The sequence below is a fragment of the Ictidomys tridecemlineatus genome, chromosome 7 (assembly GCF_052094955.1).
Source record: "Ictidomys tridecemlineatus isolate mIctTri1 chromosome 7, mIctTri1.hap1, whole genome shotgun sequence".
NCBI classification, from domain to species: Eukaryota; Metazoa; Chordata; class Mammalia; order Rodentia; family Sciuridae; genus Ictidomys; species Ictidomys tridecemlineatus.
This window is the reverse complement of record NC_135483.1, coordinates 84,552,260-84,576,551: the sequence shown is the minus strand read 5'-3', so window position 1 is coordinate 84,576,551 and position 24,292 is coordinate 84,552,260.

The window sequence follows — 24,292 nt, the reverse complement described above, 5'->3', positions numbered from 1 at the left end:
CAGACCACAACGGAGCCAGCGCCATCATGTAATGGCGACCACAGTCCGCAGGAACGGCTCACCACAGCTCCCCCTTTTTGTTTCACTAAGACAATACAGGCGAGAGTAGAGGTCCTATCCCACTGTGCAAAAGTGGCTGCATAGTATGGGCCAGCCCCAGGGGGCGCCTTCCCCAGACCTGACACCATATCAGCCGACGCCTTTTTTCGTGGGGCGGGGCGGAGACACGTCAAACCCGCATGCAATAGGACATGCTCCCCTTGAGGTCCCTCTTCTCAATGGATCACTCAAGTGCAGTGCCTTGCCTCGCATCCTGTATCGTGACGATGGTGAGTAAGAGGGAATAGCTGAGGTCGAACTGTGGCCATGCAGAGGTACAACTACAAACAAGTTGGCAGCACCCTGAAAGAAAGGCACGGACTTTAAAGTGATAGATAAAGACCAGTGTGGAAACCCTTCTGCGTGCAATGGCAACAAGACCCGCAGAGTGCAAGGGCTTTCCAGCACTAAGAGAAAGACAAAAGAAGGACATGTCGTACCCAGTGCAATGTTATAATAACTTGGGGTGCAACGACCATGTCAAAGGCACTAGTGTAGAAACCCATCTGCGTGCAATGGTAGCAAGACCGGCAGAGTGCAAGGGCTTTCTGACACTAAGAGAATAACTAGGAAAGACATGTCAATCCCAGTGCAATGTTATAATAACTTGGGGTGCAATGACCATGTCAAAAGTTTAGTGCTTAAGATGCGCAAGCCAGACCTGTGGCGAGTTGCCAGTTTCTAAAGCAGCAAGAGCTTGTATGATCATAGCCTTATCTTGAGCACTGCGGGCCTTAAGGCGACAGAGAAACCACAAACAGAGGAACATACCAAAACAACACAGTGCACCAAAAATGCCTACTCCCACCCACTCTTTAAAAAAGGAAAAAGCAGAAGATATCCAATTGGTGAATTGACCCAGAGTCACGGGATCGACACGGGTACTATTCAAGACAGCTATCTGGGTTAGTTGAGACTGGATCATGTCTTCTGCTTCCATGGACCAATTTCCGGCCAGATATCCACCAATGATGCGGGAAGCATTCCTGGAATCATTAAATCTGACAGAGGTTATACATAAATGTGCACGTTGGTCAATGCAGCCTAAAAGTACCAGATCAGCCAATTCTTCTACCTGAGCTTGAAGAAAATCTATTCTTTGGTTGGTAGCTAAGATCCCTGACAAAATATGTTGATTAATCGCATTTTGCGATTCAAGTATAGTGGACGTTTGTTGAACAACTTGATTAATAGTGGCAGCAGTTTGTACTTGACTGGCCATGGCTACTCCGGCCGTAACTGCTGCAGCAGCAGATGCCGCCACGGCTGTCACTATGGCTGCTGTGATTCCAAAATCTCTGCGGACTCTAAGTAGCTCTACAATAGGAAATTTATCTGGATCCGCAGTGACTGGGATTGGGACAAAAGTTGGAATTTTCATAATTACTGCTACAGTCCAAGAACCATTCCAACACTCAGATAAGAAACAGGTAATAATAGAACAATCCAGCATCCCCGATGAGGTGTGATTAGCTAAAAGGAACAGGAACGGGGATTGTATACAGACCATTGCAGGAGGCAATGTGGCATAACGTAACCGAGAGTTGAACGAAACAGATGTAAGCCTATTACCTCGTTCACTCTCCTTAGTAGTGCCAGAAACATTAGCCAGCCAACTTTTGGCTCCTAGTAATTGAGCCAATGCGGAAATATCGGCTGAAGCCCCCTTCTCATTGGAAATGAGCCATTGAAACCAGGACCAACCTGTTCCTGTAGAGGAGTTGGCATTGTTGTTAAAGTTATAAACATATCTCTTTAGAGGGGGGGAAAAGGAGAAACCTTTAGCAACTTGATGTTTCTCCCAAGAATGATCCTGACAAGGCGTAAATGTCGGGGGAAAACCAAAATTAGGGGTACAGTAAGGAGAGGCCTTGAAATGAGTGGCATAGCAAGTACTATTAGAAGAAGGAGGCATTGGGATTAATACCTCGGAGATAATAGCTAAAGTAGTTATGTTTAAAACAGAGCTAGTTGCGGGGGTCCCTGAGCCTGATTGCTTCCCTGAAACTACTTGGCTCAATACAGCACTAAGAATACTCCCTGAGACTCGACTGGACCGCAATGGGTCCTCCCAGTTAGTCAAATTTTTGGTCTTAAGGCTAATACAATTAGTGTTCCCAAGACTGAAACAAAAAACTCCTGTGAGATTAACTTGAGACTGATTAAAAATATTTTCCATGTCCCCTCTAGGAGAGGTACAAGGAGCAGACATCTCACATGAGGTAGAAAAAAGAGTGGGGAGGACACTAGAATTACTATGAACTGGCATTGGCATTGGCCATGCCCGTGCCACTGCCCACCACTGCATTGGTGCCATCTGTACCGTTGGCACCAGCATCAGAGCCAGAGCACTCATCAGAATGAAGCTCCTCATCATGGGACTGTTGTGGCACCTCCTGCTGCTGGTTAGTAGATCTCGAGACTCTTCTTGTCAGGCGTTCAGGGATCCACAGCGGCTCCGTGCGATCCTGGGGAAAAACACATACAGATCCTCGTGCCCATGTCAGCACGGGGTCAGGGCCGTTCCATTGGCCCGTAAGAACATCCTTCCACTTAACATAGCCAGTCACAGAGGGCTGAGGGGACACATGTCTATCGGCCGCAGAGCGGCCATGAATATCCAAATTCAAAAAATTAATGGTAAAAAGAGCTAAGGACAGGCGTTCTTTAGGATGAGGTTACCAAAGTCAGGCACGTGAGTTACGTCCATTTGCCAGACGACCAATGGCTTCAATCCTCGTGGGTTTACACCATAAGTAGGAGGATGAAGAAATGTGACACAATGGGGACATTGTAATACTATCTGACGAGCATCTGCTCTGGAGATGAAAAAACGTCTGCGCAGTGTTATAGCATTGACATGAAAGTTGTGATGAAACAATTTAGCTTCTTCTAAGGAGGAGGCCAAGCATACCAACTGGCTTCTAGTTGCCGAGTCAGCACAGGCATTACCCTGTGATAACGGGCCAGGAAGAGAGGTGTGAGCCCGAATGTGCATTGGATAGAAAGGGGCAGTACGGCTACGGATAAGCTGTTGAAGCTGATTAAAGTAAGCAGACACAGCATGGGTGTCACTAATAGCTCCTACAGCCTCCAGAATTTTGAGCGCCTGCACCACATAGATGGAGTCCGAAATGAGATTGAAAGAAAAAGAACACTGTTTAAAAACTTCAATGACAATGTGCAGTTCTACCCATTGTGGATTTCCAGGAGCAAATTGATGCCGGACAGGGGGAGAGTCATTAATCACATAAGCTCCCATTCCAGACTTAGAGCCATCAGTAAAAATATTAACAGCCCCCGGAATTGGAGTGGGTGAAGTTACTTTAGGGAAAATGATAGGATGCTCTTTAACAAAATGGAGTAATGGAGGAGAAGGGTAATGATTATCAATATCCCCTTGAAACGAGCAACATAGAATAGCCCAGTTGTCTAGAGTAGCACACAAAACATTAAGTTGAACTTTAGAATAGGGTATGATAAGAGAAGAAGGTGCTTGTCCAAAAAATTGAATGCTCTGTTGAATCCCTCTAAGTGCTAACGCTGCAACAGCATCAGGATAGTATTCTAAAGATTTTCCTGGGGATACATGTGGGTGGATCCATAGTAAAGGCCCATCTTGCCACAGTACTCCAGTAGGCTGCCGCATAGTGGCAAGCACACATAACTGGAAAGGTTTATCATTCTGGAGCCTGCATAGAGTAGCATGTTGTATAGCTTCTTCTACTTTTATAAGGGCCGCTCTGGCCTCTTTAGTGAGGGTACGAGGGAAGTAAGATCTGGATCACCCTTAAGAATAGCATACAAAGGCTGGAGCACGATATTAGGAATATGTAAATAACCTCTTATCCAATTAATATCTCCCAACAGTTTTTGAAAGTCATTTAGAGTTTGGAGATCTTGAGTTCTTATAGTAACCTTTTGTGGTTTTAATATGTCATATCCAATCGTCGCTCCCAAATACTGAATAGAATCCCCTGTTTGAACCTTTTCAGGTGCAATATGTAATCCATACTGAGCTAACAACTTCACCAGGTCTTTATAGGCCTCATAAACTGACTGCTGTAATTTGGCTGCCAATAATACATCATCCATATAATGAATAATCTTAATGGAAGGATATTTTTGTCTGAGAGGTGCGAGTGCCTTCCCTACATACATCTGACAAATCGTAGGACTGTTAGACATTCCCTGTGGTAAAACGACCCACTCAAACCTTTGATCTGGTTCCTCGTGATTACACGAGGGAAGGGTGAAGGCAAAACGCTGTGAGTCCTTAGGATGCAAAGGAATAGAAAAGAAACAGTCTTTAATGTCAATAGCAATGATATGCCAGCCCTGAGGAACAGAGGAAAGCAGCGGCAGCCCTCTTTGAATGGGCCCCATAAGTTGCATTTGAGCATTAACTGCTCGTAAATCATGCAGTAGGCGCCACTTCCCTGATTTTTTCTTAATGACAAATATGGGAGTATTCCATGGAGAAGTAGAATGTTGAATGTGGCCCAAGTCAAATTGTTCTTTAACTAGGTCATGGGCTGCTGCCAATTTAGCCGAGGGAAGGGGCCACTGAGGCACCCAAACAGGCTCCTCGGTGAGCCAAGTTATGGGTATTTGTGCCCCAGCGGCCCCTATGAAAAACCCAGACCGAATCTGTCAAGTTTTTGATGACCTTGCACAGGGTGTTTGCGCCCCTGTAGATGTTTTCCTAGTCCTAGACGTGGCTTATACCCCATATTTTGCATAATCTGTTGAGACATTAGGGAATAGGTATTACTAAGGGTGAACCCCATGTCTTCCATCAGATCACGGCCCCATAAAGAAATAGGTAAATCAAGCACATAAGGTTGAAAGGTACCACTGTGTCCCTCCGGGTCCTTCCAGGATAGATGTCTGCAGCTAATTTGAGGAGCTTGGGCATATCCAAGTCCCCTTAAGGATTGATCAGAAGTCTGTACTGGCCATCCCTTAGACCAGTCTTTAAGGGCTATAATACTACGGTCTGCGCCTGTATCTAGCAGTCCCACAATAGATTTACCCTCTATGATTAATTCCAAGGTGGGGCGGTTGCTCATACCCAATGACAAATAGATACAATTCCCTCCAGTGCTACCAATCTCACTTCCCATCCGTGACCGTGAGTCAGCTGGGAAGTGGTTATGTAGACTAGGCAAAATTAGTAATTGAGCAATCCGATCCCCTGGGGAGATAGACACAATGCCTCTTGGAGCTTCCACCATGACTTTTACTGTCCCCACTGTATCAGGGCTTATGACTCCAGGAAAAACATGAAGACCTTGTAAAATAGAGGAAGCACGTCCAATCAATAAGCCCACAGTGCCAGGTGGTAAAGGCCCTTTGAACTCAGTTTCTACCAACTGGACTCCCATCTTAGGTGTTAATACGAGTCTGGAGGTGGAACAGAGGTCCAATCCCGCTGCACCTGTAGTGGCTCTCCGCGTCTCATGGGATGGCGTAGAGATGGCCATGTCTCGGGTTCGGGTGTGACATTCTCCATTGCCCCATATATTTGCGGGCCCTGGGGTCGAGGGCCCCTCCGGCCGTTTTTTGACCCAGTTAAAATAGGCTGCCCATGGATGTCCCTCACTGATCTACACTCTCTTGCCCAATGCTTCCCCTTTTTACATTTTGGACACAACCCCGGTAAACGAGGGCCATTGGAAAAGCCACCATGGGGAGGTCCATTGAAATTGTCTTTTTTGGGACATTCACGCCTGAGATGACCAGGCTGACCACAATGGAAGCATGTCCCGGCACCAGAACCGCCCCTTTTTGTAACCCGAAGGACAGCAGCTGCAAGACCTGCATTAGTTAAAGGTCCTCCAAGCTCTCTACACACCTTCATCCATGCCTCTATGCCTTTATTTTTATAAGGAGTAATCGCTGTTTTACATTCTTTGGTGCATTGCTCAAAAACCAATTGCTTGATAAGGGGCATGGCTCTATCAGGATCTCCAAAAATTTTTCCAGCAGCATCCACCATCCTTGCTACAAAATCTGAAAAGGGTTCTGCAGGGCCTTGTATAATTTTAGTCAGGTTACCAGACACCTCTCCTCTATTAGGAAGTGATTTCCATGCCCGAATGCAAATATTATTAATCTGGTCATATACTTCAGGAGGAAATCCTGTCTGTTGATTAGCAAATCTCCCTTGCCCCAAAAGCATGTCCCTGTCCCAATGGGGGTGTCCTGCTGTATGATTTTGGGCGGCTTGCTCTGCTGTGCCCTCTAGCACAAATGCTCTCCAGTCCAGATATTTGCCTGGGGAGACACAAGCCCGAACGAGGCTAGCCCAATCAGAGGGAGTCATGCAGTATCTGGACAGATTCTCCACCTGAGTTAGTGTAAAGGTGGCATCAACCCCATAAGTGCGCACAGACTCTGCCAGGGTCTTTACAATCTTGAAATCCAAAGGCTCATGAAATCTTCCCCTATTATCATCCTGAAAAACTGGATAAGCAAGCCCCATCTCAGTGTTAACAGCCCTCCATGTTTGGGCGTGGAAACTTCGTCCTGAAACACCCCCGCCATACGGAGGCGGATCGGGAGGCCGCCCGTTCCTGAGCCCTTGCTTATCTCTGTTCCCTCTGCCTAAACTCCCTAACTGCCGGGACAGCGTTCTTATCTCCTCCTCCTCAGCGTCTTCTGCCTCTGACCCACTTTCGCATGGGGGCGTGCGCAGCACACTGAGATCTGGATACAGTCTCCTCCCGTTCTCCACGCCCCGCACACTCCCCTCTTCTTGAGACACTTCACTCTCTGTTGTTTCTGATTTTTCCTCATGCAATTGTTCTAAAACCTCCTGCCCTTTAACAAGCGCTTCTTGGCATCTGCCATCCGTAAGACAACTACGGACCATCTTCCAGAGGGGTATCACCCCGCCCTCTAGCATGCCCTGCTCACGAGCAAAGTCAAGGTCTTTGCCTAATTTATCCCAGCTGGGTGTAGTGAGGCTGCCTGAAAATGCAAACCACGGTGCAGCTGTATCCACCCTCTGTAAAAATTTCTCTAAGGTACTGCGTTTCACCTCCAGTCCCTTGGATCGTAAAAGGCCGTCTAAGGCCAGAAGAAGTGGTCTTGAAGTCACGGCACCCATGACGCAACACAAGAAAACACAGAAATCGAAAGTGAAAGTACACAAAACAAAACGAACATTCACAGAAAACAGAAACGAAAATACAGAGTGCAATTGCTATGAGATGTAACGCTCTCTCTTTTTACAGAGGAGCAGGTACCTTTTAATGCTCCCTCTTTATGTATAGAGGAGCCTCCGCTTTTTAACAGCGGGTCCCACCTTACCTGGGACTTACCGGTGCACCTCCCTGACTGCTGAAAGTTCTGGTTCCTGGGTGTTTCTTTGTTTCTTTTCTCCCGGGTTTCGGCACCACTTGTCACGACCCCCTTGCCCGCAAGGAAGACGCGACTCAGGAATCTTCTTTCAGCAGTTTATTCAGGCCCCTGATATTCTTTTAATGATTCTTCTACTCTACTTCTACTACCCGGAATAATAATTGGATGCCCCTCCCAGCCTTAATAAAGCACCTCGAACCCCAATGCAAAGCTGCCACGTGTACCCTTCTCACAGGGTGCTAGAAAATGACACGCCAACTTTCTCTGATAAGGAGCTGGGAACACGCCAACTCTCTCTGATATGGAGTTGTCCTTCACAGACCACAACGGAGCCAGCGCCATCATGTAATGGCGACCACAGTCCGCAGGAACGGCTCACCACACTGAGATTTCAGGCAACTCGTAGTTTTTTGGAAGCTTGGCAACCCCTTTTTATCTAAGTGATTTTCGCCAGTCTCTGCTTAGGGCTACATCATCAGAAAACAAAGCATAGATATAGAACTTGAAACTGCTTTATTGTGTCAAGTTTCAAAGAGCTAGCACAAACCGTGTTTGATTTGGAGTTCCAAATACATGTATCCCTATAGGAGAAAACAGAGTGAAACCTAAAAATGAAAACGGTTACTGCACACGAACGGTTGAACCTAGAAGAACGAAATTTGGTGAGCCAATTGGTTTTGGTGTATTGATCATTACATGAAAGAATCATCAAGATTGGGTGAAAAAATGTTTGCTGAGATTTCAGGCAACTCGTAGTGTTTAGGAATCTTGGCAACCCCTTTCAATGAAAGTGATTTTCGCCAGTCTCTGCTTAGGGCTACGTCAACAGCAAACAAAGCATAGAGATAGAACTTGAAACTGCTTTATTGTGTCAAGTTTCATAGAGCTAGCACAAACACTGTTTGATTTAGAGTTCCAAATACATGTATCCCTATAGGAGAAAACAGAGTGAAACCTAAAAATGAAAACGGTTACTGCAAACGAAAGGTTGAACCTAGAAGAACGAAATTTGGTGAGCCAAGTGGTTTTGGTGTACTGATCATTTCCTGAAAGAATCATCAAGATTCGGTGAAAAAATGTTTGCTGACATTTCAGGCAACTCGTCGTTTTTTGGAAGCTTGGCAACCCCTTTCCATGAAAGTGATTTTTGTCAGTCTCTGCTTAGGGCTACATCAACAGCAAACAAAGCATAGAGATAGAACTTGAAACTGCTTTCTTGTGTCAAGTTTCAAAGAGCTAGCACAAACCCTGTTTGATTTAGAGTTCTAAATACATGTATCCCTATAGGAGAAAACAGAGTGAAACCTAAAAATGAAAAAGGTTACTGCAAAAGAACGGTTGAACCTAGAAGAACGAAATTTGGTGAGCCAAGTGGTTTTGGTGTACTGATCATTACCTGAAAGAATCATCAAGATTGGGTGAAAAAATGTTTGCTGAGATTTCAGGAAACTCGTAGTTTTTTGGAAGCTTGGCAACCCCTTTCCATGAAAGTGATTTTCGCCAGTCTCTGCTTAGGGCTACATCAACAGCAAACAAACCATAGAGATAGAACTTGAAACGGCTTTATTGTGTCAAGTTTGAAAGAGCTAGCACAAACCCTGTTTGATTTAGAGTTCCAAATACATGTATCCTTATCGGAGAAAACAGAGTGAAAGCTAAAAATGAAAACGGTTACTGCAAACGAACGGTTGAACCTAGAAGAACGAAATTTGGTGAGCCCAGTGGTTTTGGTGTACTGATCATTAACTGAAAGAATCATCAAGATTGGGTGAAAAAATGTTTGGTGAGATTTCAGGAAACTCGTAGTTTTAGGAAGCTTGGCAACCCCTTTCCATTGAAGTGATTTTCGCCTGTCTCTGCTTAGTGCTACATCAACAGCAAACAAAGCAAATGGATAGAACTTGAAACTGCTTTATTGTGTCAAGTTTAAAAGAGCTAGCACAAACCGTGTTTGATTTAGAGTTCCAAATACATGTATCCCTATAGGAGCTAACAGAGTGAAACCTAAAAATGAAAACGGTTACTGCAAACGAACGGTTAAACCTAGAAGAACGAAATTTGGTGAGCCAAGTTGTTTCGGTGTACTGATCATTACCTGAAAGAATCATCAAGATTGGGTGAAAAAATGTTTGCTGAGATTTCAGGCAACTCGTAGTTTTTTGGAAGCTTGGCAACCCCTTTCCATGAAAGTGATTTTCGCCAGTCTCTGCTTAGGGCGACATCAACAGCAAACAAACCATAGAGATAGAACTTGAATCTGCTTTATTGTGTGAAGTTTCAAAGAGCTAGCACAAACCCTGTTTGATTTAGAGTTCCAAATACATGTATCCCTATAGGAGAAAACAGAGCGAAACCTAAAAATGAAAACGGTTACTGCAAAAGAACGGTTTAACCTAAAAGAACGAAATTTGGTGAGCCAAGTGGTTTTGGTATACTGATCATTACCTGAAAGAATCATCAAGATTGGGTGAAAAAATGTTTGCTGAGATTTCAGGCAACTCGTAGTTTTTTGGAAGCTTGGCAACCCCTTTCCATGAAAGTGATATTCGCCAATCTCTGCTTAGGGCTACATCAACAACAGACAAAGCATAGAGATAGAACTTGAAACTGCTTTATTGTGTCAAGTTTCAAAGAGCTAGCACAAACTGTGTTTGATTTAGAGTTCCAAAAACATGTATTTCTATAGGAGAAAAAAGAGTGAAACCTAAAAATGAAAACGGTTACTGGAAACGAACGGTTGAACCTAGAAGAACGAAATTTGGTGAGCCAAGTGTTTTTGGTGTACTGATCATTACCTGAAAGAATCATCAAGATTGGGTGAAAAAATGTTTGCTGAGATTTCAGGGAAGTCGTAGTTTTTTGGAAGCTTGGCAACCCTTTCCATGAAAGTGATTTTCGCCAGTCTCTGCTTAGGGCTACATCAACAGCAAACAAAGCACAGAGATAGAACTTGAAACTGCTTTATTCTCTCAAGTTTCAAAGAGCTAGCACAAACCTTGTTTGATTTAGAGTTCCAAATACATGTATCCCTATAGGAGCAAACAGAGTGAAACCTAAAAATGAAAACGGTTACTGCAAAAGAACGGGTGAACCTAGAAGAACGAAATTTGGTGAGCCAAGTGGTTTTGGTGTACTGATCATTACCTGAAAGAATCATCAAGATTGGGTGAAAAAATGTTTGCTGAGATTTCAGGCAACTCGTCGTTTTTTGGAAGCTTGGCAACCCCTTTCCATGAAAGTGATTTTCGCCAGTCTCTGCTTAGGGCTACTTCAACTGTAAACAAACCATAGAGATAGAACTTGAAACTGCTTTATTGTGTCAAGTTTCATAGAGCTAGCACAAACCGTGTTTGATTTAGATTTCCAAATGCATGTATCGCTATAGTAGAAAACAAAGTGAAACCTAAAAATGAAAACGGTTACTGCAAAAGAACGGTTGAACCTAGAAGAACGAAATTTGGTGAGCCAAGTGGTTTTGGTGTAATGATCATTACCTGAAGGAATCATCAAGATTGGGTGAAAAAATGTTTGCTGAGATTTCAGGCAACTCGTAGTCTTTTGGAAGCTTGGCAACCCCTTTCCATGAAAGTGATTTTCGCCAGTCTCTGCTTAGGGCTACATCAACAGCAAACAAACCATAGAGATAGAACTTGAAACTTCTTTATTGTGTCAAGTTTCAAAGAGCTAGCACAAACCGTGTTTGATTTAGAGTTCCAAATACATGTTTCCCTATAGGAGAAAACAGAGTGAAACCTAAAAATGAAAACGGTTACTGCAAACGAACGGTTAAACCTAGAAGAACGAAATTTGGTGAGCCAAGTGGTTTCGGTGTACTGATCATTACCTGAAAGAATCATCAAGATTGGGTGAAAAAATGTTTGCTGAGATTTCAGGAAACTGGTAGTTTTTTGGAAGCTTGGCAACCCCTTTCCATGAAAGTGATTTTCGCCAGTCTCTGCTTAGGGCTACATCAACAGCAAACAAACCATAGAGATAGAACTTGAAACTGCTTTATTGTGTCAAGTTTCAAAGAGCTAGCACAAACCCTGTTTGGTTTAGAGTTCCAAATACATGTATCCCTATAGGAGAAAACAGAGTGAAACCTAAAAATGAAAACGGTTACTGCAAAAGAACGGTTTAACCTAGAATAACGAAATTTGGTGAGCCAAGTGGTTTTGGTGTACTGATCATTATCTGAAAGAATCATCAAGATTGGGTGAAAAAATGTTTGCTGAGATTTCAGGCAACTCGTAGTGTTTTAGAAGTTTGGCACCCCTTTCCATGAAAGTGATTTTCGCCAGTCTCTGCTTAGGGCTACATCAACAGCAAACAAAGCACAGAGATAGAACTTGAAACTGCTTTATTGGGTCAAGTTTCAAAGAGCTAGCCCAAACCGTGTTTGATTTAGACTTCCAAATACATGTATCCTTATAGGAGAAAACAGAGTGAAACCTAAAAATGAAAACGGTTACTGCAAACGAACGGTTGAACCTAGAAGAACGAAATTTGGTGAGCCCAGTGATTTTGGTGTACTGATCATTACCTGAAAGAATCATCAAGATTGGGTGAAAAAGTGTTTGCTGAGATTTAAGGAAACTCGTCGTTTTTTGGAAGCTTGGCAACCCCTTTCCATGAAAGTGAGTTTCGCCAGTGTCTGCTTAGGGCTACATCAACAGCAAAGAAAGCAGAGAGATAGAACTTGAAACTGCTTTATTGTGTCAAGTTTCAAAGAGCTAGCACAAACCGTGTTTGATTTAGAGTTCCAAATACATGTATCCCTATAGGAGAAAACAGAGTGAAAACTAAAAATGAAAACGGTTACTGCAAAAGAACGGTTTAACCTAAAAGAACGAAATTTGGTGAGCCAAGTGTTTTTGGTGTACTGATCATTACCTAAAAGAATCATCAAAATTGGGTGAAAAAATGTTTGCTGAGATTTCAGGCAACTCGTAGTTTTTTGGAAGCTTGGCAACCCCTTTCCATGAAAGTGATTTTCGCCAGTCTCTGCTTAGGGCTACATCAACAGCAAACAAAGCATAGAGATAGAACTTGAAACTGCTTTATTGTGTCAAGTTTCAAAGAGCTAGCACAAACCGAGTTTGATTTAGAGTTCCAAATACATGTATCCCTAAAGGAGAAAACAGAATGAAACCTAAAAATGAAAACGGTTTTGCAAACGAACGGTTGAACCTAGAAAAACGAAATTTGGTGAGCCAAGTGTTTTTGGTGTACTGATCATTACCTGAAAGAATCATCAAGATTGGGTGAAAAAATGTTTGCTGAGATTTCAGGGAAGTCGTAGTTTTTTGGAAGCTTGGCAACCCCTTTCCATGAAAGTGATTTTCGCCAGTCTCTGCTGAGGGCTACATCAACAGCAAACAAACCATAGAGATAGAACTTGAAACTGCTTTATTGTGTCAAGTTTCAAAGAGCTAGCACAAACCGTGTTTTATTTAGAGTTCCAAATACATGTATCCCTATAGGAGAAAACAGAGAGAAACCTAAAAATGAAAACGGTTACTGCAAACGAACGGTTAAACCTAGAAGATCGAAATTTGGTGAGCCAAGTGGTTTTGGTGTACTGATCATTACCTGAAAGAATCATCAAGATTGGGTGAAAAAATGTTTGCTGAGATTTCAGGCAACTCGTAGATTTTTGGTAGCTTGGCAACCCCTTTCCATGAAAGTGATTTTCGCGAGTCTCTGCTTAGGGCTACATCAACAGCAAACAAACCATAGAGATAGAACTTGAAACTGCTTTATTGTGTCAAGTTTCAAAGAGCTAGCACAACCGTGTTTGATTTAGAGTTCCGAATACATGTAACCCTATAGGAGAAAACAGAGTGAAACCTAAAAATGAAAACGGTTACTGCAAACGAACGGTTTAACCTAGAAGAATGAAATTTGGTGAGCCAAGTGGTTTTGGTGTACTGATCATTACCTGAAAGAATCATGAAGATTGGGTGAAAAAATGTTTGCTGCGATTTCAGGCAACTTGTATCTTTTTGGAAGCTTGGCAACCCCTTTCCATGAAAGTGATTTTCGCCAGTCTCTGTTTCGTGCTACATCAACAGCAAACAAAGCATAGAGATAGAACTTGAAACTGCTTTATTGTGTCAAGTTTCAAAGAGCTAGCAAAAACCGTGTTTGCTTTAGATACATGTATCTAAATACATGTATCCCTATAGGAGAAAACAGAGTGAAACCTAAAAATGAAAACGGTTTCTGCAAACGAACGTTTGAACCTAGAATAACGAAATTTGGTGAGCCAAGTGGTTTTGGTATACTGATCATACCTGAAGGAATTATCAAGATTGGGTGAGAAAATGTTTGCTGAGATTTCAGGCAACTCGTAGTCTTTTGGAAGCTTGGCAACCCCTTTCCATGAAAGTGATTTTCGCCAGTCTCTGCTTAGGGCTACATCAACAGCAAACAAAGCATAGAGATAGAACTTGAAACTGCTTTATTGTGTCAAGTTTCAAAGAGCTAGCACAAACTGTGTTTGATTTAGAGTTCCAAATACATGTATCCTATAGGACAAAACAGAGTGAAACCTAAAAATGAAAACGGTTACTGCAAACGAACGGTTAAACCTAGAAGTACGAAATTTGGTGAGCCAAGTGGTTTTGGTGTACTGATCATTACCTGAGAGAATCATCAAGATTGAGTGAAAAAATGTTTGCTGAGATTTCAGGCAACTCGTAGTTTTTTGGAAGCTTGGCAACCCCTTTCCATGAAAGTGATTTTCGCCAGTGTCTGCTTAGGGCTACATCAACAGCAAACAAAGCATAGAGATAGAACTTGACACTGCTGTATTGTGTCAAGTTTCAAAGAGCTAGCACAAACCGTGTTTGATTTAGAGTTCCAAATACATGTATCCTTATAGGAGAAAACAGAGTGAAACCTAAAAATGAAAACGGTTACTGCAAACGAACGGTTTAACCTAGAAGAACGAAATTTGGTGAGCCAAGTGGTTTTGGTGTACTGATCATTACCTGAAAGAATCATCAAGATTGGGTGAAAAAATGTTTGCTGAGATTTCAGGCAACTCGTAGATTTTTGGAAGCTTGGAATCCCCTTTCCATGAAAGTGATTTTCGCGAGTCTCTGCTTAGGGCTACATCAGCAGCAAACAAACCATAGAGATAGAACTTGAAACTGCCTTTATTGTGTCAAGTTTCAAAGAGCTATCACAAACCGTGTTTGATTTAGAGTTCCGAATACATGTATCCCTATAGGAGAAAACAGAGTGAAACCTAAAAATGAAAACGGTTACTGCAAACGAACGGTTGAACCTAGAAGAACGAAATTTGGTGAGCCAAGTGGTTTTGGTGTACTGATCATTACCTGAAAGAATGATCAAGATTGGGTGAAAAAATATTTGCTGCGATTTCAGGAAACTTGTATCTTTTTGGAAGCTTGGCAACCCCTTTCCATGAAAGTGATTTTTGCCAGTCTCTGCTTAGGGCTACTTCAACAGCAAACAAAGCATAGAGATAGAACTTGAAACTGCTTTCTTGTGTCAAGTTTCAAAGAGCTAGCACAAACCCTGTTTGATTTATAGTTCCAAATACATGTATCCCTATAGGAGAAAACAGAGTGAAATCTAAAAATGAAAACGGTTACTGCAAAAGAAGGGTTTAACCTAGAAGAACGAAATTTGGTGAGCCAAGTGGTTTTGGTGTACTGATCATTACCTGAAAGAATCATCAAGATTGGGTGAAAAAAATGTTTGCTGAGATTTCAGGCAATTCGTCGTTTTTGGAAGCTTGGCAACCCCTTTCCATGAAAGTGATTTTCGCCAGTCTCTGCTTAGGGATACTTCAACTGTAAACAAACCAAAGAGATACAACTTGAAACTGCTTTATTGTGTCAAGTTTCATAGAGCTAGCACAAACCGTGTTTGATTTAGAGATCCAAATGCATGTATCGCTATAGGAGAAAACAAAGTGAAACCTAAAAATGAAAACGGTTACTGCAAAAGAACGGTTGAACCTAGAAGAACGAAATTTGGTGAGCCAAGTGGTTTTGGTATACTGATCATTACCTGAAGGAATTATCAAGATTGGGTGAAAAAATGTTTGCTGAGATTTCAGGCAACTCGTAGTCTTTTTAAACTTGGCAACCCCTTTCCATGAAAGTGATTTTCGCCAGTCTCTGCTTAGGGCTACATCAACAGCAAACAAACCATAGAAATAGAACTTGAAACTGCTTTATTGTGTCAAGTTTCAAAGAGCTAGCACAAACCGTGTTTGCTTTAGATACATGTATCTAAATACATGTATCCCTATAGGAGAAAACAAAGTGAAACCTAAAAATGAAAACGGTTTCTGCAAACGAACGGTTGAACCTAGAAGAACAAAATTCGCTGAGCCAAGTGGATTTGGTGTACTTATCATTACCTGAAAGAATCATCAAGATTGGGCGAAAAAGTGTTTGCTGAGATTTCAGGCAACTCGTAGTTTTTTGGAAGCTTGGCAACCCCTTTGCATGAAAGTGATTTTCGCCAGTCTCTGCTTAGGGCTACATCAACAGCAAATAAACCATAGAGATAGAATTGAAACTGATTTATTCTGTCAAGTTTCAAAGGGCTAGCACAAACCGTGTTTGATTTAGAGTTCCAAATACATGTATCCCTATAGGAGAAAACAGAGTGAAACCTAAAAATGAAAACGGTTACTGCAAACGAACGGTTTAACCTAGAAGAACAAATTTGGTGAGCAAAGTGTTTTTGGTGTACTGATCATTACCTGAAAGAATCATCAAGATTGGGAGAAAAAATGTTTGCTTAGATTTCAGGCAACTCGTAGTTTTTTGGAAGCTTGGCAACCCCTTTCCATCAAAGTGATTTTCGCCTATCTCTGCTTAGGGCTACATCAACAGCAAAGAAAACATAGAGACAGAAATTGAAACTGCTTTATTGTGTCAAGTTTCAAAGAGCTAGCACAAACCGTGTTTGATTTAGAATTCCAAATACATGTATCCCTATAGGAGAAAACAGAGTGAAACCTCAAAATGAAAACATTTACTGCAAACGAACGGTTTAACCTAGAAGAACGAAATTTGGCGAGCCAAGTGGGATTGGTGTACTGATCATTACCTGAAAGTATCATCAAGATTGGGTGAAAAAGTGTTTGCTGAGATTTCAGGCAACTCGTAGTTTTTTGGAAGCTTGGCAACCCCTTTGCATGAAAGTGATTTTCGCCAGTCTCTGCTTAGGGCTACATCAACTGCAAATAAACCATAGAGATAGAACTTGAAACTGCTTTATTCTGTCAAGTTTCAAAGAGCTAGCACAAACCGTGTTTCATTTAGAGTTCCAAATACATGTATCCCTATAGGAGAAAACAGAGTGAAACCTAAAAATAAAAACGATTAGTGCAAACGAACGGTTGAACCTAGAAGAACGAAATTTGGTGAGCCAAGTGGTTTTGGTGTACTGATCATTACCTGAAAAAATCATCAAGATTGGGTGAAAATATGTTTGCTGAGATTTCAGGCAACTCGTAGTTGTTTGGAAGCTTGGCAACCCATTTCCATGAAAGTGATTTTCGCCAGTCTCTGCTTAGGGCTACATCAAAGCAAACAAAGCATAGAGATAGAACTTGAAACTGCTTTATTGTGTCAATTTTCAAAGAGCTAGCACAAACCGTGTTTGATTTAGAGTTCCAAATACATGTATCCCTATAGGAGAAAAAAGAGTGAAACCTAAAAATGTAAACGGTTACTGCAAACGAACGGTTGAACCTAGAAGAACGAAATTTGGTGAGCCAAGTGGTTTTGGTGTACTGGTCATTACCTGAAAGAATCATCAAGATTGGGTGAAAAAAATTTTGGTGAGATTTCAGGCAACTCGTAGTTTTTTGGAAGCTTGGCAACCCCTTTCTATGAAAAGGATTTTCTCCAGTCTCTCCTTAGGGATACATCAACAACAAAGGAACCATAAAGATAGAACTTGAAAGTGCTTTATTGTGTCAAGTTTCAAAGAGCTAGCACAAACCGTGTTTGATTTAGAGTTCCAAATACATGTATCCCTATAGGAGAAAACAGAGTGAAACCTAAAAATGAAAACGGTTACTGCAAACGAACGGTTGAACCTAGAAGAACGAAATTTGGTGAGCCAAGTGGTTTTGTTGTACTGATCATTACCTGAAAGAATCATCAAGATTGGGTGAAAAAATGTTTGCTGAGATTTCATGCAAGTCGTAGTTATCTGGAAGCTTGGCAACCCCTTTCGATGAAAGTGATTTTCGCCAGTCTCTTCTTAGGGCTACATCAATAGCAAACAAATCATAGAGACATAGAAAGTACTTTATTGTGTCAAGTTTCAAAGAGCTAGCACAAACCGTGTTTGATTTAGAGTTCCAAATACATGTATCCCTATAGGAGAAAAGAGAGTGAAACCTAAAAATGAAAACGGTTACTGCAAACGAACGGTTGAACCTAGAAGAACGAAATTTGGTGAGAGAAGTGGTTTTGGTGTAGTGATCATTACCTGAAAGAATCATCAAGATTGGGTGAAAAAATGTTTGCTGAGATTTTAGGAAACTCTTACTTTTTGGAAGCTTCGCAACCCCTTTCCATGAAAGGGATTCTCGCCAGTCTCTGCTTAGGGCTACAAAAACAGCAAACAATCCTTAGAGATCGAACTTGAAACAGCTTTATTGGGTCATGTTTCAAAGAGCTAGCACAAACCGTGTTTGATTTAGAGTTCCAAATGCATGTATCCCTATAGGAGAAAACAGAGTGAAAACTAAAAATGAAAACGGTTATTGCAAACGAACGGTTGAACCTAGAAGAACGAAATTTGGTGAGCCAAGTGGTTTTGGTGTACTGATCATTACCTGAAATAATCATCAAGATTGGGTGAAAGAATGTTTGCTGAGATTTCAGGCAACTCGTAGTTTTTTGGAAGCTTGGCAACCCCTTTCCATGAAAGTTGTTTTCGCCAGTCTCTGCTTAGGGCGACATCAACAGAAAACAAAGCATAGAGATAGAACTTGAAAGTGCTTTATTGTGTCAAGTTTCAAAGAGCTAGCACAAACCGTGTTTGATTTAGAGTTCCAAATACATGTATCCCTATAGGAGAAAACCGAGTGAAAACTAAAAATGAAACCGGTTACTGCAAACGAACGGTTGAACCTAGAATAACGAAATTTGGTGAGCCAAGTGGTTTTGGTGTACTGATCATTACCTGAAAGAATCATCAAGATTGGGTGAAAAAATGTTTGCTGAGATTTCAGGCAACATGTACTTTTTTGGAAGCTTGGCAAACCCTTTCCATGAAAGTTGTTTTCGCCAGTCTCTGCTTAGAGCTACATCAACAGCAAACAAAGCATAGAGATAGAACTTGAAAGTGGTTTATTGTATCAAGTTTCAAAGAGCTAGCACAAACCGTGTTTGATTTAGACTACCAAATACATGTATCCCTATAGGAGAAAACAGAGTGAAACCTAAAAATGAAAACGGTTACTGCAAACGAACGGTTGAAACTAGAAGAACGAAATTTGGTGAGCCAAGGTGTTTTGGTGTACTGATCATTACCTGAAAGAATCATCAAGATTGGGTGAAAAAATGTTTGCTGAGATTTCAGGCAACTCGTAGTTTTTTGGAAGCTTGGCAACCCCTTTCCATGAAAGTGATTCTCGCCAGTCTCTGCTTAGGGCTACATCAACAGCAAACAATCCATAGAGATAGAACTTGAAACTGCTTTATTGGGTCAAGTTTCAAAGAGCTAGCACAAACCGTGTTTGATTTAGAGTTCCAAATACATGTATCCCTATAGGAGAAAACCGAGTGAAAACTAAAAATGAAAACGGTTACTGCAAACGAACGGTTGAACCTAGAAGTACGAAATTTGGTGAGCCAAGTGGTTTTGGTGTACTGATCATTACCTGAAGGAATCATCAAGATTGGGTGAAAATATGTTTGCTGAGATTTCAGGCAACTCGTAATTTTTTGGAAGCTTGGCAACCCCTTTCCATGAAAGTTGTTTTCGCCAGTCTCTGGTTAGGGCTACATCAACAGCAAACAAAGCACAGAGATAGAACTTGAAAGTGGTTTATTGTGTCAAGTTTCAAAGAGCTAGCACAAACCGTGTTTGATTTAGAGTTCCAAATACATGTATCCCTATAGGAGAAAACACAGTGAAACCTAAAAATGAAAACGGTTACTGCAAACGAACGGTTGAACCTAGAAGAACGAAATTTGGTGAGCCAAGTGGTTTTGGTGTACTGATCATTACCAGAAAGAATCATCAAGATTGGGTGAAAAAATGTTGGCTGAGATTTAAGGCAACTCGTAGTTTTTAGGAAGCTTGGCAACCCCATTCCATGAAAGAGACTTTCGCCAGTCTCTGCTTAGGGCTACATCAACAGCAAACAAAGCATATAGATAGAACATGAAAGATCTTTATTGTGACAAGTTTCAAAGAGCTAGCAGAAACCGTGTTTGATTTAGAGTTCCAAATACATGTATTCCTATAGGAAAAAACAAAGTGAAACCTTAAATGAAAATGGTTACTGCAAACAAACGGTTGAACCTAGAAGAACGAAATTTGGTGAGCCAAGTGGTTTTGGTGTACTGGTCATTACCTGAAAGAATCATCAAGATTGGGTGAAAAAATGTGTGCTGAGATTTCAGGAAACTCGTAGTTTTATGGAAGCTTGGCAAACCCTTTCTATGAAAGTGATTTTCGCCAGTCTCTGCTTAGAGATAGATACATCAACAGCAAGCGAATCATAGAGATAGAACTTGAAAGTGCTTTATTGTGTCAAGTTTCAAAGAGCTAGCACAAACCGTTTTTGATTTAGAGTTCCAAATACATGTATCCCTATAGGAGAAAACAGAGTGAAACCTAAAAATGAAAACGGTTACTGCAAACGAACGGTTGAACCTAGAAGAACGAAATTTGGTGAGCCAAGTGGTTTTGTTGTACTGATCATTACCTGAAAGAATCATCAAGATTGGGTGAAAAAATGTTTGCTGAGATTTCATGCAAGTCGTAGTTATCTGGAAGCTTGGCAACCCCTTTCGATGAAAGTGATTTTCGCCAGTCTCTTCTTAGGGCTACATCAACAGCAAAGAAATCATAGTGATAGAACTTGAAAGTGCTTTATTGTGTCATGTTTCAAAGAGCTAGCACAAACCGTGTTTGATTTAGAGTTCCAAATACATGTATCCCTATAGGAGAAAACTGAGTGAAACCTAAAAATGAAAACGGTTACTGCAAACGAACGGTTGAACCTAGAAGAACGAAATTTGGTGAGCCAAGTGGTTTTGGTCTACTGATCATTACATGAAAGAATCATCAAGATTGGGTGAAAAAATGTTTGCTGAGATTTAAGGCAACTCGTAGTTTTTAGGAAGCTTGGCAACCCCTTTCCATGAAAGAGATTTTTCCAGTCTCTGCTTAGGGCTACATCAACAGCAAACAAAGCACAGAGATAGAACATGAAAGATCTTTATTGTGACAAGTTTTTCAAAGAGCTAGCAGAAACCGTGTTTGATTTAGAGTTCCAAATACATGTATCCCTATAGGAGATAACAGAGTGAAACCTAAAAATGAAAACGGTTACTGCAAACGAACGGTTGAACCTAGAAGAACGAAATTTGGTGAGCCAAGTGGTTTTGGTGTCCTGATCATTACCTGAAAGAATCATCAAGATTGGGTGAAAAAATGTTTGCTGAGATTTCAGGAAACTCGTAGTTTTATGGAAGCCTGGCAACCCCTTTCTATGAAAGTGATTTTCGCCAGTCTCTGCTTAGGGATAGATACATCAACAGTAAACGTACCATAGAGATAGAACTTGAAAGTGCTTTATTGTGTCAAGTTTCAAAGAGCTAGCACAAACCGTGTTTGATTTAGAGTTCCAAATACATGTATCCCTATAGGAGAAAACAGAGTGAAACCTAAAAATCAAAACGGTTACTGCAAACAAAAGGTTGGACTAGGAAGAACGAAATTTGGTGAGCCAAGTGGTTTTGGTGTACTGATCATTACCTGAAAGAATCATCAAGTTTGGGTGAAAAAATGTTTGCTGAGATTTCAGGCAACTTGTAGTTTTCTGGAAGCTTGGCAACCCCTTTCGATGAAAGTGATTTTTGCCAGTCTCTGCTTAGGACTACATCAACAGCAAAAAAAGCATAGAGATAGAACTTCAAAGTGCTTTATTGTGTCAAGTTTCAAAGAGCTAGCACAAACCGTGTTTGATTTAGAGTTCCAAATACATGTATCCCTATAGGAGAAAACAGAGTGAAACCTAAAATTGAAAACGGTTACTGCAAACGAACGGTTGAACCTAGAAGAACGAAATTTGGTGAGCCAAGTGGTTTTGGTGTACTGATCATTACCTGAAAGAATCATCAAGATTGGGCGAAAAAATGTTTGCTGAGATTTCAGGCAACTCGTAGTTTTTTGGAAGCTTGGCATCCCTTTTCATTAAAGTTGTTTTCACCAGTCTCTGCTTAGGGCTACATCAACAGCAAACAAAGCATAGAGATAGAAATTGAAACTGCTTTATTGTGTCAAGTTTCAAAGAGCTAGCACAAACCGTGTTTGATTTAGAGTTCCAAATACATGTATCCCTATAGGAGAAAACAGAGTGAAACCTAAAAATGAAAACGGTTACTGCAAACGAACGGTTGAACCTGGAAAAACGAAATTTGGTGAACCAAGTGTTTTTGGTGTACTGATCACTACCTGAAAGAATCATCAAGATTGGGTGAAAAAATGTTTGCTGAGATTTAAGGCAACTCGTAGTTTTTAGGAACCTGGCAACCCCTTTCCATGAAAGTGATTTTCGCCAGTCTCTGCTTAGGGCTACATCAACAGCAAATAAAGCATAGAGATAGAACTTGAAACTGCTTTATTGGGTCAAGTTTCAAACAGCTAGCACAAACCGTGTTTGATTTAGAGTTCCAAATACATGTATCCATATAGGAGAAAACAGAGTGAAACCTAAAACTGCAAACAGTTACTGCAAACGAACGGTTGAACCTAGAAGAACGAAATTTGGTGAGCCAAGTGGCTTTGGTGTACTGTTCATTTCCTGAAAGAATCATCAAGAATTGGTGAAAAAATGTTTGCTGAGATTTCAGGCAACTCGTAGTTTTTGGGAAGCTTGGCAACCCCTTTGTATGAAAGTGATTTTCGCCAGTCTCTGCTTAGGGCTACATCAACAGCAAACAAAGCATAGAGATAGAACTTGAAACTGCTTTATTGTGTCAAGTTTCAAAGAGCTAGCACAAACCGTGTTTGATTTAGAGTTCCAAATACATGTATCCCTATAGGAGAAAACAGAGTGAAACCTAAAAATGAAAACAGTTACTGCAAACGAACTGTTGAACCTAGAAGAACGAAATTTGGTGAGCCAAGTGGTTTTGGTCTACTGATCATTACCTGAAATAATCATCAAGATTGGGTGAAAAAATGTTTGCTGAGATTTAAGGCAACTCGTAGTTTTTAGGAAGCTTGGTAACCCCTTTCCATTAAAAAGATTTTCGCCAGTCTCTGCTTAGGGCTACATAAATAGCAAACAAAGCACAGAAATAGAACATGAAAGATCTTTATTGTGACAAGTTTCAAAGAGCTAGCAGAAACCGTGTTTGATTTAGAGTTCCAAATGCATGTATCCCTATAGGAGAAAACAGAGTGAAATCTAAAAATGAAAACGGTTACGGCAAACGAACGGTTGAACCTAGAAGAACGAAATTTGGTGAGCCAAGTGGTTTTGGTGTACTGATCATAACCTGAAAGAATCATCAAGATTGTGTGAAAAAAATGTTTGCTGAGATTTCAGGGAACTCGTAGTTTTTTGGAAGCTTGGCATCCCCTTTCCATTAAAGTTGTTTTCACCAGTCTCTGCTTAGGGCTACATCAACAGCAAACAAAGCATAGAGATAGAACTTGAAAGTGGTTTATTGTGTCAAGTTTCAAAGAGCTAGTACAAACCGTGTTTGATTTAGAGTTCCAAATACATGTATCCCTATAGGAGAAAACAGAGTGAAACCTAAAAATGAAAATGGTTACTGCAAACGAACGGTTGAACCTAGAAGAACGAAATTTGGTGAGCCAACTGGTTTTGGTCTACTGATCATTACATGAAAGAATCATCAAGATTGGGTGAAAAAATATTTGCTGAGATTTAAGGCAACTCGTAGTTTTTAGGAAGCTTGGCAACCCCTTTCCATGAAAGAGATTTTCTCCAGTCTCTGCTTAGGGCTACATCAACAGCAAACAAAGCACAGAGATAGAACATGAAAGATCTTTATTGTGACAAGTTTTTCAAAGAGCTAGCAGAAACCGTGTTTGATTTAGAGTTCCAAATACATGTATCCCTATAGGAGCTAACAGAGTGAAACCTAAAAATGAAAACGGTTACTGCAAACGAACGGTTGAACCTAGAAGAACGAAATTTGGTGAGCCAAGTGGTTTTGGTGTCCTGATCATTACCTGAAAGAATCATCAAGATTGGGTGAAAAAATGTTTGCTGAGATTTCAGGAAACTCGTAGTTTTATGGAAGCCTGGCAACCCCTTTCTATGAAAGTGATTTTCGCCAGTCTCTGCTTAGGGATAGATACATCAACAGAAAACGTACCATAGAGATAGAACTTGAAAGTGCTTTATTGTGTCAAGTTTCAAAGAGCTAGCACAAACCGTGTTTGATTTAGAGTTCCAAATACATGTATCCCTATAGGAGAAAACAGAGTGAAACCTAAAAATCAAAACGGTTACTGCAAACAAAAGGTTGGACTTGGAAGAACGAAATTTGGTGAGCCAAGTGGTTTTGGTGTACTGATCATTACCTGAAAGAATCATCAAGTT